This window comes from Pleurodeles waltl, chromosome 11, assembly GCF_031143425.1.
Source record: "Pleurodeles waltl isolate 20211129_DDA chromosome 11, aPleWal1.hap1.20221129, whole genome shotgun sequence".
NCBI classification, from domain to species: domain Eukaryota; kingdom Metazoa; phylum Chordata; class Amphibia; order Caudata; family Salamandridae; genus Pleurodeles; species Pleurodeles waltl.
Genome location: NC_090450.1, coordinates 195,699,264 through 195,715,299, shown reverse-complemented (window position 1 = coordinate 195,715,299; position 16,036 = coordinate 195,699,264).

Genomic DNA, 16,036 nt, shown 5'->3' with positions numbered 1-16,036 from the left:
GGGGAAAAGTAATGGGTCACAGAGTCTCATTTTTGGTGGACACAGGAGCTGGACGCTCTACTGTAAGAAGTGCAGTGGTCATGAATTTGCCCCTTTCAGGAAGAACAGTTCAGGTTGTGGGGGTAGTGAATAGGTATTTGACAAACCCGATAACAGATCCAATGCAAGTTGAGATTGGCAATTTTCAGGTACTGCATACGTTTGTAGTCTGCGATTCGAGTCTGGTATCCCAACTCGGAAGGTCTTGTTGTGTAAGACAAAGTGTTTAATTACTAGCTCAAATGATGTAATCAAGATCCAGACAAATAGTTATGATGAGGAAGACGCAGCCCCAGAAACAGAGTGCGAAGCTGCAAATGAGAAGTACCCCTTGATTGAGTTTTTCCAGATGTTCACAGTGAGAGAGCTTCATTCTGATTTGCAGGGAACTGGTACAAGAGAACCTGTGGGATTTGCCAGGGAAAGAAGTGGTTTTGATTAAGGGAGTGGAGCTGATTAAGGTTATCTTGAAGCCAAAGGCAGTCTTACCACAACTCCTGCAATAAAACACGCCACAAGATGTGCTGATGAAAGTGGCTCAGATAATTGCAGATTTTGTGAAGCAGGGAGTTTTGAAGGAGGTGTTGAGCAGCTGATGTAATTCACCAATAATGGGTTTGAAGAAGCCAAGTGGGAAGGTTCGAATTGTTCAGGATTTGAGAAAATAAATGAGATTGTGGTCAAGTGTTGTCCTGTAGTACCCAATCCAGCTGTAATAATGTTCCAGATTCCATGTGATGCAGAATGGTTTACTGTCATTGATTTGTCACAAGCGTTTCGAGCCTCTTCACGAGAATAGCCAATTCGTCCTTTGTTTCACATTCTTGGATCAAGTCTACTGCTGCTGTAGGCTTCCTCAAGGGTACACGGAGTCACCTTCCTTGTTCAACCAGATCTTGAAAAAGAATTTGCAGCCATTAGAGTTACCTTTCCAATCCACTTTGGTATAGTGCATTGATGACTTATTGATTGCATCCAAGATAAGGGATGAGTGTAAGTATGACTCGATTGCCCTGTTGAATCATCTGGGAAAGTATGGTCATAAAGTGTTTCCACTGAAATTACAGTACTGTCAGAAGGTAGTGAAATATTTAGGTCACCAAATTGAGAAAGGGTAGGGGAAAATATCCAGAGAGAGAATGACAATGATACTGCAGATAAGTCCCCTGACTTCACAGAGTGATGTCAGGATGCTTTTGGGAATGTTGGGCTATTGTCACCAATGGAGCACGAATTCTTCAGAGATTTCAAAACCATTGCAGAAGCTGACCCATAAGCATGTCATTGATCCCATAGTGCTAGACCAGGATGAGATGAAAGCGTTCACTGAGTTGAGAGAGTTTGTGCAGAGCTCCAACATTGGGTATGCCTGATTACATAAAGCCTTTCACATTGTTCTGTCATGAGCATGTTCATTGTCCGTTTTGACTCAGGTCCATGGAGGTGCTCATCGCCCAGTATCATATTTTTCAGGTACATTGGACCCAGTTACAGCAGCCTTACCAGGTTGTTTGCATGCAGTTGCCGCAGTTGGTCAGAGTCTTTCACAGTGGGAAGGCGTGGTGATGGGATATCCCCTGACTGTAATGGTCCCTCACTTGACTGTGATTTTACTTACAAGGATGAAAACCCAATACTTGACTGGTGCTAGGTTGACTAGGTATGAGACAAGCATTTTGGGAGCACCAAATGTGGCACTGAAAAGATGTACGGTGCTGAATCCGCCAACTTTACTTCCAAGTGATACTACTGAAATTGAGAAAGAGGAAGATGTGGAACATGATTGTCTTGAAGTAACAGAGTTGTGCACTAAACTGATACCTGACATTAGAGATATTCGATTGGAAGAAAATGACCACATTATTTTTGTTGTTGGTTCTTGTCTGAGAGACAACACAGGGACACTGAGAGCAGGATATGCTGTGTGCACAATTACAGGTACCTTAAAAGCTTCCTGGCTTTGAGGAGTGTATTCTGCTCAGGTAGCAGAATTGGTTGCTCTTACTAGGGCGTGCCATGTTTCTGCTCGATTGAGAGTCACTGTCTATACAGATAGTCAATATGCATTCGGAATGGTTCATGATTTTGGTCAATAGTGGTAGCAGAGAGGTTTTCTGACCTCTACTGGATCACCAATGAGAAATGGTGAGAGAATAAAGGATTTGTTATATGCGATTCGACTGCCTGAAGAAATCTACGTGGTAAAATGCAGTGCACATCTAAAGTCGCAGGGCTACGTGTCACTAGGAAATGGATATGCAGATCAAGTCACAAGGTCTTGCGCACTGAACTGTATGTCATTCAAAGACAAGTGGGAACTGTTACCTGAGGAGGACACAACATGTACGAGTTTTGCATTAAAAGTGATTGAAACCTTGGAAGAGTTAAAATCTTTACAGAGTAATGTTGACAAAGAGGAGAAACGTTCATGGAGTAAAATGAAATGTGTTAAAAGACAAGATGAATTGTGGGTATCTGAGGAGCGTCAATTGGTTTTGACAAATAGCCTGTTGTCCCAGATGGCGAGATATTATCACGGTCAGGCACACATTGGGAGGGATGCCATGGTTTGTCTGTTTAAAATTGATTGGTTTAACCCCAAGTTTAGACAAGCAGCTGAAGCAGTTTGCCATCACTGTGTCATTTGTCAGCAATTAAATGTGTGGAAAGGGACAGTGGTTAATTTGAGCCACATTGGAAGAGCAGAAGGTACATTCAGCAGAATGCAATTAGATTTTATTGAGATACCTGGATGTGGAGGTTTGAGATATGTGTTGGTGATTGTGTGCATCTTTAGTCATTGGAATAAAGCGTACTCTACACGGAGAAATGATAGCCTCACTGTAGCAAAACTACTGCTTAGGGAACTAATACTGCACTCGGATTTCCGATCTCTTTAGAATCAGATAGGGGAACTCACTTCAATAATGAGGTGGTTAAATTACTGTGTGCAGCATTGAACATTGAGCAGAAGTCGCATTGTAGTTACCGCCCTGAAGCAACAGGACTAGCGTAGCAGATGAATGGTACTTTGAAGTCACGAATTGCAAAGATGTGTGCAGCTACGTATCAGAAATGGTCTGATGCATTGCCTTTGGTGTTGATGTCAATGAGAAATACACTTGACAGGAAGACAGGATTGTCGCCCCATGAGATCCTCATGGGAGTGCAATGAGGTTGCCAGTAGTTCCAGCAAATGCACTTGTCAACATTATTGATGATATGGTTTTGGATTACTGCAAGGGTCTGGCTGATGTAGTCTGCTCTTTCTCACAGCTGGTGGAAGCCACCACATTGCACTGATCCATGAACCAGGGCACAACCTGAGAGCTGGAGACTGGGTTGTTGTCCGAATGCATGCGCGAAAGATGTGTTGAGAGCCTCGTTGGAAGGGATCGTACGAGGTGGTCCTAACGACTTTGAGAGCTGTGAAGTGTGCTGGGATTCTGAACTGGATTCATACTAGTCACACAAAGAAAGTGGCATGTCCACTGGATCATGAAGAAGCGTTCTTGAGAGTACCAACAACTGTGAGACAAATTACAGCACCGGAAAAGGAGCTAGGAAGAACTGAGGCTGAACCTGAGCTTGTTGAAGACGGTTCCATAACTCCTATAAGGGAAGAGGGTGGGGACCTCCAGGAGGGTGCTGGAGAACCTATCTCAACTGATCCAGCAGAAGGGCCTAATGCAGAGGGGTATCTCCCAGAAGCAGATGTTTCTGAGAGGCAAATAAAGCAATTGCCAGACCCAGAAGGGGAATGAATTGAGCTGGATCAAAGTCAAGGTGGTCCGACTCCTCCTGAACTGGTTGCAGGTCCATTAAGAGAAAACACCATAGACAATGACAAGGATTCGAGTTCAATCTTGAGGAGAATATTGACAGAAGGTTCATAAAAAGGAGATAAGTAGCCGAATTGACAAGTGTAGAAAAGGAAAGAGGTGGCTGTCGAACCAACCATAGAAGAAGAAGTAGATACTACAAGAAAACAACTAAATGAAGGAGAGCTGAACGGAGATCGAAAGTTGAAGAGAAAAAGAACAGAAAGTCGAAGATACGCACGTCCTGAATGGGCGTATGCAACTACAAACGAATGGCAACAAGTGTTTATGTCTTTTTGTTTTGATAGGGAAGTTCCAAGTCAATATTTTGAGATGACCTCAAAGAAGATGAAAGAGCTGAACTGTTGAAATAATTTGAGAAATATTTTTGTGAAAGAGACTGTTGAAAGTCACTGGAAAAGATATTGATTTGACTATTTGAAACCTGATTTGCCTAGCTGCTATCCGATTTTGACAAGAAAGAATTGGTTCCTGGAAGTGAAACTGAAAGAAGAACTGTTTATTTTTGATTTTTTGCTGCAAGTTTTTCTAAAGTTACTTCTGCTTTCTGATACTTCACAGATCATGGCTGACTTTGATAAGCAGGGTAGGGATGCTGGGTGCTGTAAATATATGAGCATTGGTTTGGCAACTATGTGTGGAATTTTGCTTATAGTATTGATTGTGGGAATGTCTGTTCTTAATGCAAAAGGAGCCAGCCATACTTCTGCTTTTGAGACTACTACACAAATGGCTTTAGAGAGATTTAAATTAGATGAGAAGTATTTGCATGATTATACTAATGCACCAGGAGAACTTTCTTCCAACATTTTCTATCGCTTGTGAGTTAGTTGAGACGATGGATGCAAAGGATTGTCTTGTGGGTATGCAGATTCCTTCATCAGTTGAGGAAGGAGTCACTTATCACAGTCTCCACTAACATATAAGATAAGTTGTAGTCTGCTACTAACAAGGTTCTATAACCAGGATTCTATAAATTATTTCTATTCTAATTATGATGTTGTGTTTTCGTTTATTCCCTATTATTAGGTAATTGAGTAGAGTAGCTAAGGATAATGACATAGTATTAGTTAGAGGATTCTTTGAACTAACACTAATGTTTGGCACAGCATATGCGCACAAGAACAACAAGACATGCTTGCTTATACCTTTAGAGAAGAGCTTCTTAGATCATATTGATGACAGAGGAAAGGTGCTGAAAGAAAAATTAGAATAAGGCTTAGAGAAGAGAACTTACAAGAATAATTATGCTTATATTGCAATTATAATGCAAGGGAAATTAGCTTTAGATGAATTACACGTAGGGAAGCTTTGTGTATATAGCCCAAAGTCATGCACTGACACTTTATTTGTGGGTACTAGTGAATGCAGGCTTGTGTTTTTGTTTCAGAGTAAATGGACATTTATGTTAAATGGGAAGGACCCTGCGATTCAGGGGATATATTATATTTGTCGACTTAATGCTTATTACCGTCTTCCAAGAGGATGGTATGGGACATGTTATTTGGGAATAGTTTTTACAAAGATTTACCAGATGGAGAATTTGAAAAAGTTTCTGTAAATGACTGAATTGCATAATAAGAGACAGAAGAGGGAGTCCTCTTCTGCGATAGTGGGAGATATATTTGGTGGGGTGATTCATTCAGTGGGAGTCACCCCGAATTCGATCAAGATTCAAAAGTTGTCTACTATTGTGGATAACATGCTGACAATTTTTTCAGGGGCTATACTCCTGATAGATACTGAATTGGCTGCAGATAGAGCTATGACTCTTCAAAATCATCTTGCTATAGACATTCTTTTAGTGCAGGGTGGTGGAGTCTGTAAAATGATTAACTCTAGGCATTGTTGCTTTTACATTCCTAACAATAGTAAAGAGATAAGAGACTTACTTACTAATCTGACTAACACAAGTAGTGATTTGAAAGAGTTGAAAGAACCAGGTGTTTGGGAAAAGGTTGGTAAGGGGTTTGCTTCAGTGGAAAATTGGCTTACTATATTTGGAATGTAGTGCTTTTAAAAAGTATACAGGGAATATTAATTGTCGTGGGTTGTCTATTAGGAATATGAGGATTATGCAAATTGTGCAAAGGAATTCATTTGAAAAGGTCTAAGAAGAATCAGAGGAGGGAAGAAAAGAAAATGGAAAGGATTTATACACAAAATCCAAAGAGAAGACAACATATTGAAGAAATAAAGTTATAAAATTGTGGGTGGTAAATAAGTGTGATGACACATTTAGTCTTCAGAGGAGGGATTGCTGAAGCAGATGTTTTAATTAGAAATTATTAATGAGTGTTTATGTGTTAGAAATGGGGTCTTTGGTTGGCAGTCAGGTTACCCCCTGTCCAAGCATGGACCCTCACTCTAGTCAGGGTAAGTCACACACAATCCAAATTATCCTGTGCCCACCCTCTGGTAGCTTGGCACTGGGCAGTCAGGCTAAACTTAGAAGGCAATGTGTAAAGTATTTGTGCAATAAATCATACAATAACACAATATAGCACCACACAAATACACCACACAGTGTTTAGAACAATCTATAATATTTATCTGGATAAATGCAGGTCAAAACGATTAAAGATGCAATAAGTGAATGTTGAGATATCACTGAAAAGTGATATACAGTGTCTTAAGTCTTTAAAAAGCAAACAAAGTCTCTTTCAAGCACAAAGTACCTGGTTCGCGTGAAAAATCTCCACAAAGAACCGCAGAGGAGGAGATGCGTGGAAACAAAGGGGTGTGCGCCGATTTCTCGAGCCGCACACGGCGATGCGTCGTTTTAGTTTTCACACAAGGACGGCTGTGCGTCGATTTCTGGAGCTCGGTCGTGGGTCCTCTTTGGGTTGCAGGGTTTTCAAAAGCCCTGGGGATGATGCGTGGGTTTCCTGCGCTTAAAGGAAGAAGTCACAGGAGCAGCGTCGATCCAGTGGGCGTTTCATCAAATTTTCTACCGCACGGCAGGCGCTGCATCGATTTCTCTCTGGAAGTCAGGCTGTGTCGTTCCAGCTCGGCTAGGCGTCAATACAGTGGGCCGTGCATCAAATTTCTGGTCGTTACGCTGGCTGTGCGTTAATCTTCTCGTTGCGAAATTGGGCTGCATTGTACCGGTTCAGCGTGCGGTGAACTTTTCACCACAGTGGAGGCTGTGCGTCCTTTCTGGCAGGCTGTGCATCAAATTTCACTGCAGAAGGAGTCCTTCTTGTAGAGATAAAGTCTTTTTGGTCCTGAGACTTCAGGGAACAGGAGGCAAGCTCTATCCAAGCCCTTGGAGAGCACTTCTTCACCACAGTCAGAGAGCAGCAAATCAGCAGGGCAACAGCAAGCCAGTAGTCCTTCACAGAAAGCAGACAGGTGAGTCCTTTGGGCACCCAGGCAGTTCTTCTTGGCAGGATGCAGATTCTGGTTCAAGTTTCTTCTCCAGGAAGTGTCTGAGTTGGTAGGGGCAGAGGCCCTGTTTAAATACCCAAATGTGCCTTTGAATTGGGGGAGACTTCAAAGAGTGGCCTATAAGTGCACAAGGTCCCCGTTCAGTTCAATCCTGTCTGCCAGGGTCCAAGTAAGGTGTGTGGCAGTTTGTTGTGTGAGGACAGGCCTCCACCCTCCCAGCCTAGGAAGACCCATTCAAAATGCAGATGTATACAAGTGAGGCTGAGTATCCTGTGTATGGGGTGTGTCTGAGTGAATGCACAAGGGAGCTGTCAACTAATCCCAGCCAGACGTGGATTGTAAGGCACAGAAGTGCAGAGAAATGCTCACTTCCTAAAAGTGGCATTTCTAAAACAGTAATATTAATCCCAACTTCACCAGTCAGCAGGATTTTGTATCACCATTCTGGCCATACTAAATATGATCTTCCTATTCTCTTCAGATCAGCAGCTACCACTCAAACAATGTATGAGGACATCCCCAATGTTGGCCTGTGAAGGGAGCAGGCCTCGCAGCAGTGTAAAAACGAATTTAGGAATTTTACACTACCAGGACATGTAAACTACACAGGTACATGTCCTGCCTTTTGAGTACACAGCACCCTGCCCTAGGGCTACCTAGGGCATACCTTAGGGGTGACTTATATGTAGAAAAAGGGGAGTTTTAGGCTTGGCAAGTACTTTTAAGTGTCAAGTTGAATTGGCAGCAAAACTGCACACACAGGCCTTGCAATGGCAGTCCTGAGACAAGGTTAAGGGGCTACTTAAGTGGGTGGCACAATCAGTGCTGCAGACCCACTAGTAGCATTTAATCTACAGGCCCTGGGAACATATAGTGCACTCTACTAGGGACTTATAAGTAAATTAAATAGTCCAATTTGGTATGATCCAATGTTACAATGTTTAAAGGGAGAGAGAATATGCACTTTAGCACTGGTTAGCAATGGTGAAGTGTGCAGAGTCTTAAAACCAGCAAAAACAGTATCTAAAAAGTGGTGGGAAGCAGGCAAAAAGTTAGGCGTGACCACCCTAAGGCTGTCAGGTCTAACATTATGTATTTTGAATAATGAGATGTAGAAAATGAATAAGGTAGAGAAAAATAATGCACATGTTTGAAAAAGTGACCTCGAATAATGGCCTCCAGTGTTCACAAATTGTACTATTTAATGATTAATACTTATGAAATATTGAAAATGTATTACATTAATGTAGTAATATGTCATATTTAGGGATATAAAGTATGTTCTTAGTTATTAATTGTAGGCCTTAACTTAGCGAGTGTCTTAGCCTAGTTTTGTTAGGCCTCATGCAGAAACTGTATTTCTTAGCGTGGTGACAGAGTGGACTAACTGTGAAATGTTCATTGTTTTAATAAAATGCTTAGCAGAAGCTTTCCATGAGAACCAACTGACAGGAGACAGTGTCTTTAAAATTGTACCAAGCAATGTGTGTGAGAAGTACTTTCCAAGGACGCAAACAATATAGACACTGGCTGGAGAGGAATATGCAACAAATTCGATACCTGACGAGCCGGATGATGAGGACATTGTAAAGCGGACCAATCAACATCGTGTGAAGGGCGAAATATTAGAATTCATAGATTTGGTATAGGAATATTAATGGGTAGAGTAATAACATACAATTAATTGACCAATTGGGAAATAGGAGATAGTTTAGGTGACTTTGATATAACAATGCGACAGAGGGAAAAAGACTTCAGACTAGAGAGAGATTTTCAGATTCGAGACCAGAGATCTAGAGTGACTTTGGAGAAGAAGAGATTTGAGATTCTGTCATTTTGCTCATACTCTCTGACTGAGAGCCTGAGGCTTTGCTGATCGATTGATGTCCTGAGGATGAAGACTGATTCTGCTTGCTGACCCATACCGTGGATAGGTAGATATGACAATGTGACTGAGTTGCATTTTTATGCCTTTTCTTTCTAGGTACCAACTGCGCTGTCTTGAAAGTTTTTCCTAGCTAGATGTTTTCCTAAATTGTGTTCTAAATAGTTCTTCATGAAGCCCCACATGCTGATGCTGATCTGGGTTAGTTGAGGCTATCTACATGACGACTGACGATTTGTAGGGACAAATGTTTGACGAGCTATCTTGCTGAATGCTATGTATCATATATCCTTATTACAGCTGACTCTACTATTTATTTGCACCTTTGCCTTAGAATGTGTTGTGATTCAAGCCTTGATTATATTGCGTTTCTTTAGTCACTTTCGTCAACCAGTACTGTTCTTATATGTGTTTCATTTGATTTTGAGGTAAATCTACATGACTTTAGCATTGCTCATATAAAGGAAAAATCTTACTAAACTTTTATTAAAGTGTGGGTATTCCTTGCTGAAAGGTCATGGTGTGTGATAACTACTGACTCCATTGATTATTGATTTATCTAACGATTATTGACAATTGTGTATTGATTATTGTTTCTGTTCTGGATCTATGGTAAGAAGTCTTAAACAACTCAAAAGGTTCATTGACCTATACTCGTCCCCTTGTAAATTTACTTATTAAGGACCGACGCGCCAACACTTTAAACTTTGGAAGGCCATGCATGGTGGGAGATTGGCCACAAGGCCTGGTCTGGAGCTAGGCCCTGCATCTGGCCCCATACGAACAGCTAGCCCTCAGCTGCGCATGGCCTGAACGCCCCACTGCCCTACCCCAGGCACCCAACCCCCTTGCCCAAGGCAATCAATTCTCTAACTATAAAGCAGATCTAGCATCTTTCTAAAAAAGTAACCAGTAATTTTAATCATGTGTATCTTACAATAATACACACAAAGCAAGGTTATTAATATCAAATGTCTGTGGCTTCTTTTCACATATTTTTTTTATTATATTTTGCTGGTTAAAATGAGAAAATAAATAGAGACATATAATTTCTTTCTTTTAAAAAAAAAAAAAAACAAATATGCCTCAGAATTTTTCTTTTAATATTTTCACCCCAAAAATGCAATCATAAAAAACCACAAGAGGACCTTGTATTCTTTCATACATCGTCAGACCACATAAAACACAGACATAGTCCTGGCCCACTGAGGGTGATGCACACCCAGCTGTAGAACAAAAGCTCTAGCTTCACAAGTGTGTTAAAAAGATGGTAAGTTCTCTGAGGTCATGGTTTCAATGACAGAGGAGGCTAGCTGTTTCTTTTTATTTTAATTCTGCTGGGTGAATGCCTGTAGCGCCTCACAACATTATAACAAAATGTTGGTGCCTCTCCCCCCTATAGGGACATCACTTAAAACGAAAAATATGTAAATATCTCTCTTGGGCAGTATGGGGCACTCTTTGAAGGAGCATTGAATATTAAGTGAGAGGCTGTGGCTGCCTATTTATTATTCACTTTTTGGCTTTTCTTTAAAAAAGAAAATCTGGGTGTCCCGGTCCCACCTGGGACATCAACTATTTCTTTTTTTTTATAGGATGCTGCAGGAGAAGCAAGGCTCTGCTAACTCCCAGCTGAAGACAGCCAAAGTCCATGTGCAACAAGGAAGTTAGATGAATATGCCAACAAAAACACAGATATTCACTAAAAAAAGCAACAGTTAAAGTGATGTTATATTTAGGTATGGTAATAAGATCATAACTTATATTAGAAAAAACCTAGAAATTCACTTAAATAACAATGGTTAGAGAGATGTTATAATTAGCTTTTGAAATAAGATAAAAAATCATTTTAATAACCACAAAAACCTTAAATACACCAATTAAAGTTTACTGAGGTAACAATAATTTGTACCCTACCACACACTGCTTAGGACCTCACATATTACTTACCTCATGACATATTAGACAATATCTTTAAGTACATATCTGATTACATCATTTATGATATCACTAATGACATCACAAAATTGTTGTGAAACTTTCCTATAGGGCTTGAGGTCTTGAAGTAAATCAACATGCTACACTTCTGTCCTATTTTCCTCAATAGGATTACCCTATTACGACAGTCTTCGGTCAGCAGGTTGACAGGTACATATTGCAATTGAAAATGCCACTGCAATGCCTCAGACTCTTCAGTAAACGTCTGACATTAACCAATCTCCCCTTAGAAATGTCCTCACTGCATAGTATTCAGCACTGTATTACCCCTAAGTTCCGAGTCTTAAGATGATTGCCTCCACATCGTTGCTCATTGGGTGGCAGCTAATTAGATTTCTCCAAGAGAACTGTCAGGCCACAAGTCCTCCACTGCATAAAATATACAAAGTTTTTTAGCATTAATTGCTCAAGAACTACTGAACGGATTTATCCCAATTCACAAAAAGCCCTCTTTCTGGACCAAGATCTAGCTTTCCATTCAGCAGTTTGGGCTGTAGCTGTGTCTTAAGTTCCTATGGAAGAATGAATGGGGGAAATTGGTTTTGGGATCCCCACTTTTCTCGGCTCCCACTTCACATGTCCCCCAAAAACTTTCCAGTTAGGAGCTGTGGTAAGAATATTTTCTTTTGGAAAGTGTTGTGAAGATTCACAAATGGCATCAAAGATATGCACAAAAAATGTATTATCCAGTGGTGACATATCTATATTTATTCACAAACCTGCTGTTCCTTAATTCTTTACTAGAGGTCACTCTTGAGTCAGGTATAAAATCTTAAATATTGTTTTACAGACCTGCAGTTCCTCATTGCATTACTAGTGGTCCCTCTTATGTCAGATATAAAAGTATTGACATTCTTTCAAGAAACATCAGTATCACAGTCTCTAGTAGATTTCCTCTCACAAGTCAGATGCAAAATCTTCAAAATACATTCACAGAGCTGGAATTCCTCCAGGTGTTACTATAGATTCCTTTTGAGTAAGGTGCAAAAGAAATGAAATTCTTTCACAATGTTGCCGTTCCACAAATTGTCACTAGAGGTCCCTTCCATATCAGGCACAAGTGCATGAACTGCCAATCACAAACCTCAGGGGTTGTGGTTTCAACCTTCAAATCTGAATTAAACATGCTAGCTACTCTATTGAGATATGCTTACTTTCTGTAGGGCAAATAAATATAGTAAAGCTGATTTATAATGAGGAGTCTACATATATTAAGTTATGTTATGTTATGTTATGTTATGTTATGTTATGTTATGTTATGATATGTTATGCATTTTTATAGAGTGCACTATCACCCATGAAGGCATCCTGTCACTGAACAGGTCTAAGCCTAGCCAAACCTATGCCCTAGTGAGACTACTTGAAAAGCCAAGTCTTCATCTTCTTGAGGAACTCAACAAATGAGGCTGCAGCTCTTATGTGTATCAGAACATCATTCTCTGCTTTAGGAACAATGTAGGAGAAGGATTCACCACTGGATTTGGTTTTCTGTCTGCCTGGGATGTGTGCAAGTAGGAAACCAGAGAAGCAGAGGTGTCTGACAGGTTTGTGAAAGTAGACACAATTGTTGAGGTTTGCTAGGCTTTGAAAGTGTGGATGAGCAGTTTGAATTGAGCGTGTTTGTGTATGGGGAGCTAGTGGAGCTCCTTAAGGTGTGGTGTGATGTAATTATGGCTTGAAGGGTTGAGAGTAATTCTGGCTGCTGAGTTCTAAATGGTCTGCAGACTTCTGGGGAGCAAGTCCAGCTTACTAGTCAGAAGGGTGTGCATGATGGTTTTCTGGGTGCTGTTTGGAAGTGGAAATCATGTGTAAATCTTTCTCACCATCTTCAGGGCATGAACGCATAAGGCACTGATGGATTTGAGTTGGGCGATCTTATTGAGTTTATTATTGATGATGATCTTGAAGTTCTTGGCATGCATGGTGGGGGCAGGTGTTGGGCTTAACTCGCGAGGGATCAGGTATACATTGAAGAGGGTCGGCCTCAGGGAGGATCCTTGTAGAACTCTGCAGAGGAGGTTGCGAGTGTCTGAGGTGTATGGTCCCAAGCTGATTAACTGAGCCCTTACTGTCAGGAAGGAGCAGAACCATGGGAGTGAATGTCGTTGGAGTCTGTTACCATGTAGCTGTTGAATGAAGAAGTGGGGGGAGGCCATGTCAGATGCTGTGGAGAAGGCTTGAAGGACGAGGGTGGCAGTGTCTCCTCAGTCCAGAGTCAGGCAGATATCATCCTGTCATAGGACTCTTACCATGGAGGTAAAACTGCTGGCTTGGGGCGGCAGCACCAGAGCGTGTGGGTGGCTGAGGCAATCCCTCACCATCTGGAAACTATCAGCCTAACCCTTTCGGCTAGCTAGCAGCATCCCACTAAAACCTAGAATGTAAAGGTGATTTATGGCAGCCTGACTTCTCAGGGAAGTTATGGTAGAACAGATCTTACCGCTTTCTCTCATTTACACAAGATCTCATACATGCAAAGGCAGACAAGGTTCATAATATTTTATTGAAACAACTGCATTCTATGTAAAAGAGCATGAGCTGCGAATATTAGGAAAATTAAACACAATATTATTATTATTGTGACCATGAGTGTGAAACAAATTAAAAGTCCCAGCATCTTGATACACAAGTGAATCTAAAGTCCCTCCTACCTCTCTAGCATCTACATGAGAGCATAGCAGTGATAGCTCTGCTCATACTAGTCCCTGGAAGGAAACCCCAGCTCCATACCTGAAATACATAGTAGGGGTCTTTGCCTGTACTGTGGCAGTCCTCCCAAGTAGCTAGAATGACCAGGCCAAGTTCAGCAGTGCTGCCACAACAGGGTACCTTGTAGGATGGATGGCTGGAATGTCCCCCCTAACCTTATTTTGCCCGTGTGTTGTTTTTATAACAAAACGTGTTGTGTTCTAAGAACTGGCCTGACATGATAATGTGTCTTTCTCTGTCAGGTTGACTGCATGCTCTTGGACAGGCAAAACTTGGTAGGCTTTCATGTACAGCCTTGAACAGTGGCATACAATGAAATGTCATGCAAAAGAATCAATAACAATGCCTGCTTGAAAAAGGCAGCTGATAAAAATAATAAAACATCACCACTAAAATGAAGCTATACTAAAATAATAGAAAGGAATAAATTAAATGAACTGGGTAAAAGGGCACAGGCCGCAGACCCAAAGCTAAAATAAGTGTGCACAAGCAACGCTCTAAAGTAAACTCACAACAATCTGTGGCAGTGCTGAGGGCAGTTTCCATAATGTAGTTGGGCCTGAAACCAGACTGAGGCCCTCATTATGATATTGGTGGTAAGTACCACTTACCGCCATACCGACTGCCGCCAACATACCGCTGTGGTTTACCGCTACCCATATTATGACCCACACATAGCAATCCGTCACTACAAAGACACACACACAAGTCTGCCAGACCAAAGGTCAGTGATAAACTGACTGTACAAAAACCCACACCGCTATGCCAGCAGAACTACGCCCACAGCATTCTGTCTCACGAATCACCACTGCGGACATTCAATGGCGGTAAACCATTGGCGGTACATACCGCGGCACTCAAAATACACACACACATACAAAACAACATCACATTGGACAATTAAAACTACACACACCTGACACAGATACACACACCACACCCACACATCCACACCACTATAAAACACACACACACATTACTCACAACCCTTTACGACTAAAAACAATTGACAACTGAGAGAGAGACACACCAAGAGCACCCACAGAACCAGAGCCACAGAACACCATCACCATACGCCATCCATGCACCTCACAGCACACACTCCAACACATCACCCCACACACCCTCACACATACCACACACACTACACCCATGGCACTACAAAGACACCCCAGGTTCTCAGAGGAGGTGCTAAGGGTCATGATGGAGGAAATCATCCAGGTAGAGCCACAGCTATTTGGATCACAGGTGCAGCAGACATCCATTGCCAGGACGATGGAGCTATGGCGGAGAATCATGGACAGGGTCAATGCCGTGGGACCCCAGAACAAGGGATGACATCAGGAAGAGGTGGAACGACCTATGGGGTAAGGTACATTCCGTGGTTGCAAGACACCAGATAGCTGAACAGAGGACTAGCGGTGGACCCCCAGCCCCACCTCTTCCCCTACAACTAACAACATGGGAGGAGCAAGTCTTGGCAATACTGCATCCTGAGGGCCTGGCAGAAGTAGCAGGAGGACTGGACTCTGGTAAGTCAACTCTTTACTACTTTAAACCCCCCTACCCACATGCCATCACAAACTCCCACTCCTACCCTCACCCCCATCACTCCACCACCTCACATATACCCCACCATCACAACCCACCTATCTCAATACCAAGCCCTGCATGTAACACCAATGCATGGAACCCCATCACAGACCTGCATGGACACCCATCACTAAAGCATGCACATTAGAGAGAATCACCTAGCCCACAAAATCACTGCTCACACAAGGCAAAGCTGACAGGGCAGTCACAACCATACAGGGCAACACACCCATGCACAAGGTGTCACACGCAGAACACTGCATTTACATCCCAACAGGTCACCCACCCAACGGCACCGGAGAGGAGGTGCCAGCAACATCCAGTCCCCCCCCAGAAGAGGCCCACAGTGATGACAGCAGCTCTGCTCGCCTGGATCAGGATGACCAACCTGGCCCATCAGGGATCTCCGGACAGTCGGTTACCCAGGCACAGTCCCATACCAGCACAGAGGCTCCCCCCTCAGGGAACACCAGCACAGCACCCACTCAGCCGGCCTATACCTCTGTCCCTAGGACACGTCAATCAGCAGTGTGTCCACCACTACAGGGACCCCAGGCAACCCCACAAAAACAGGATGATC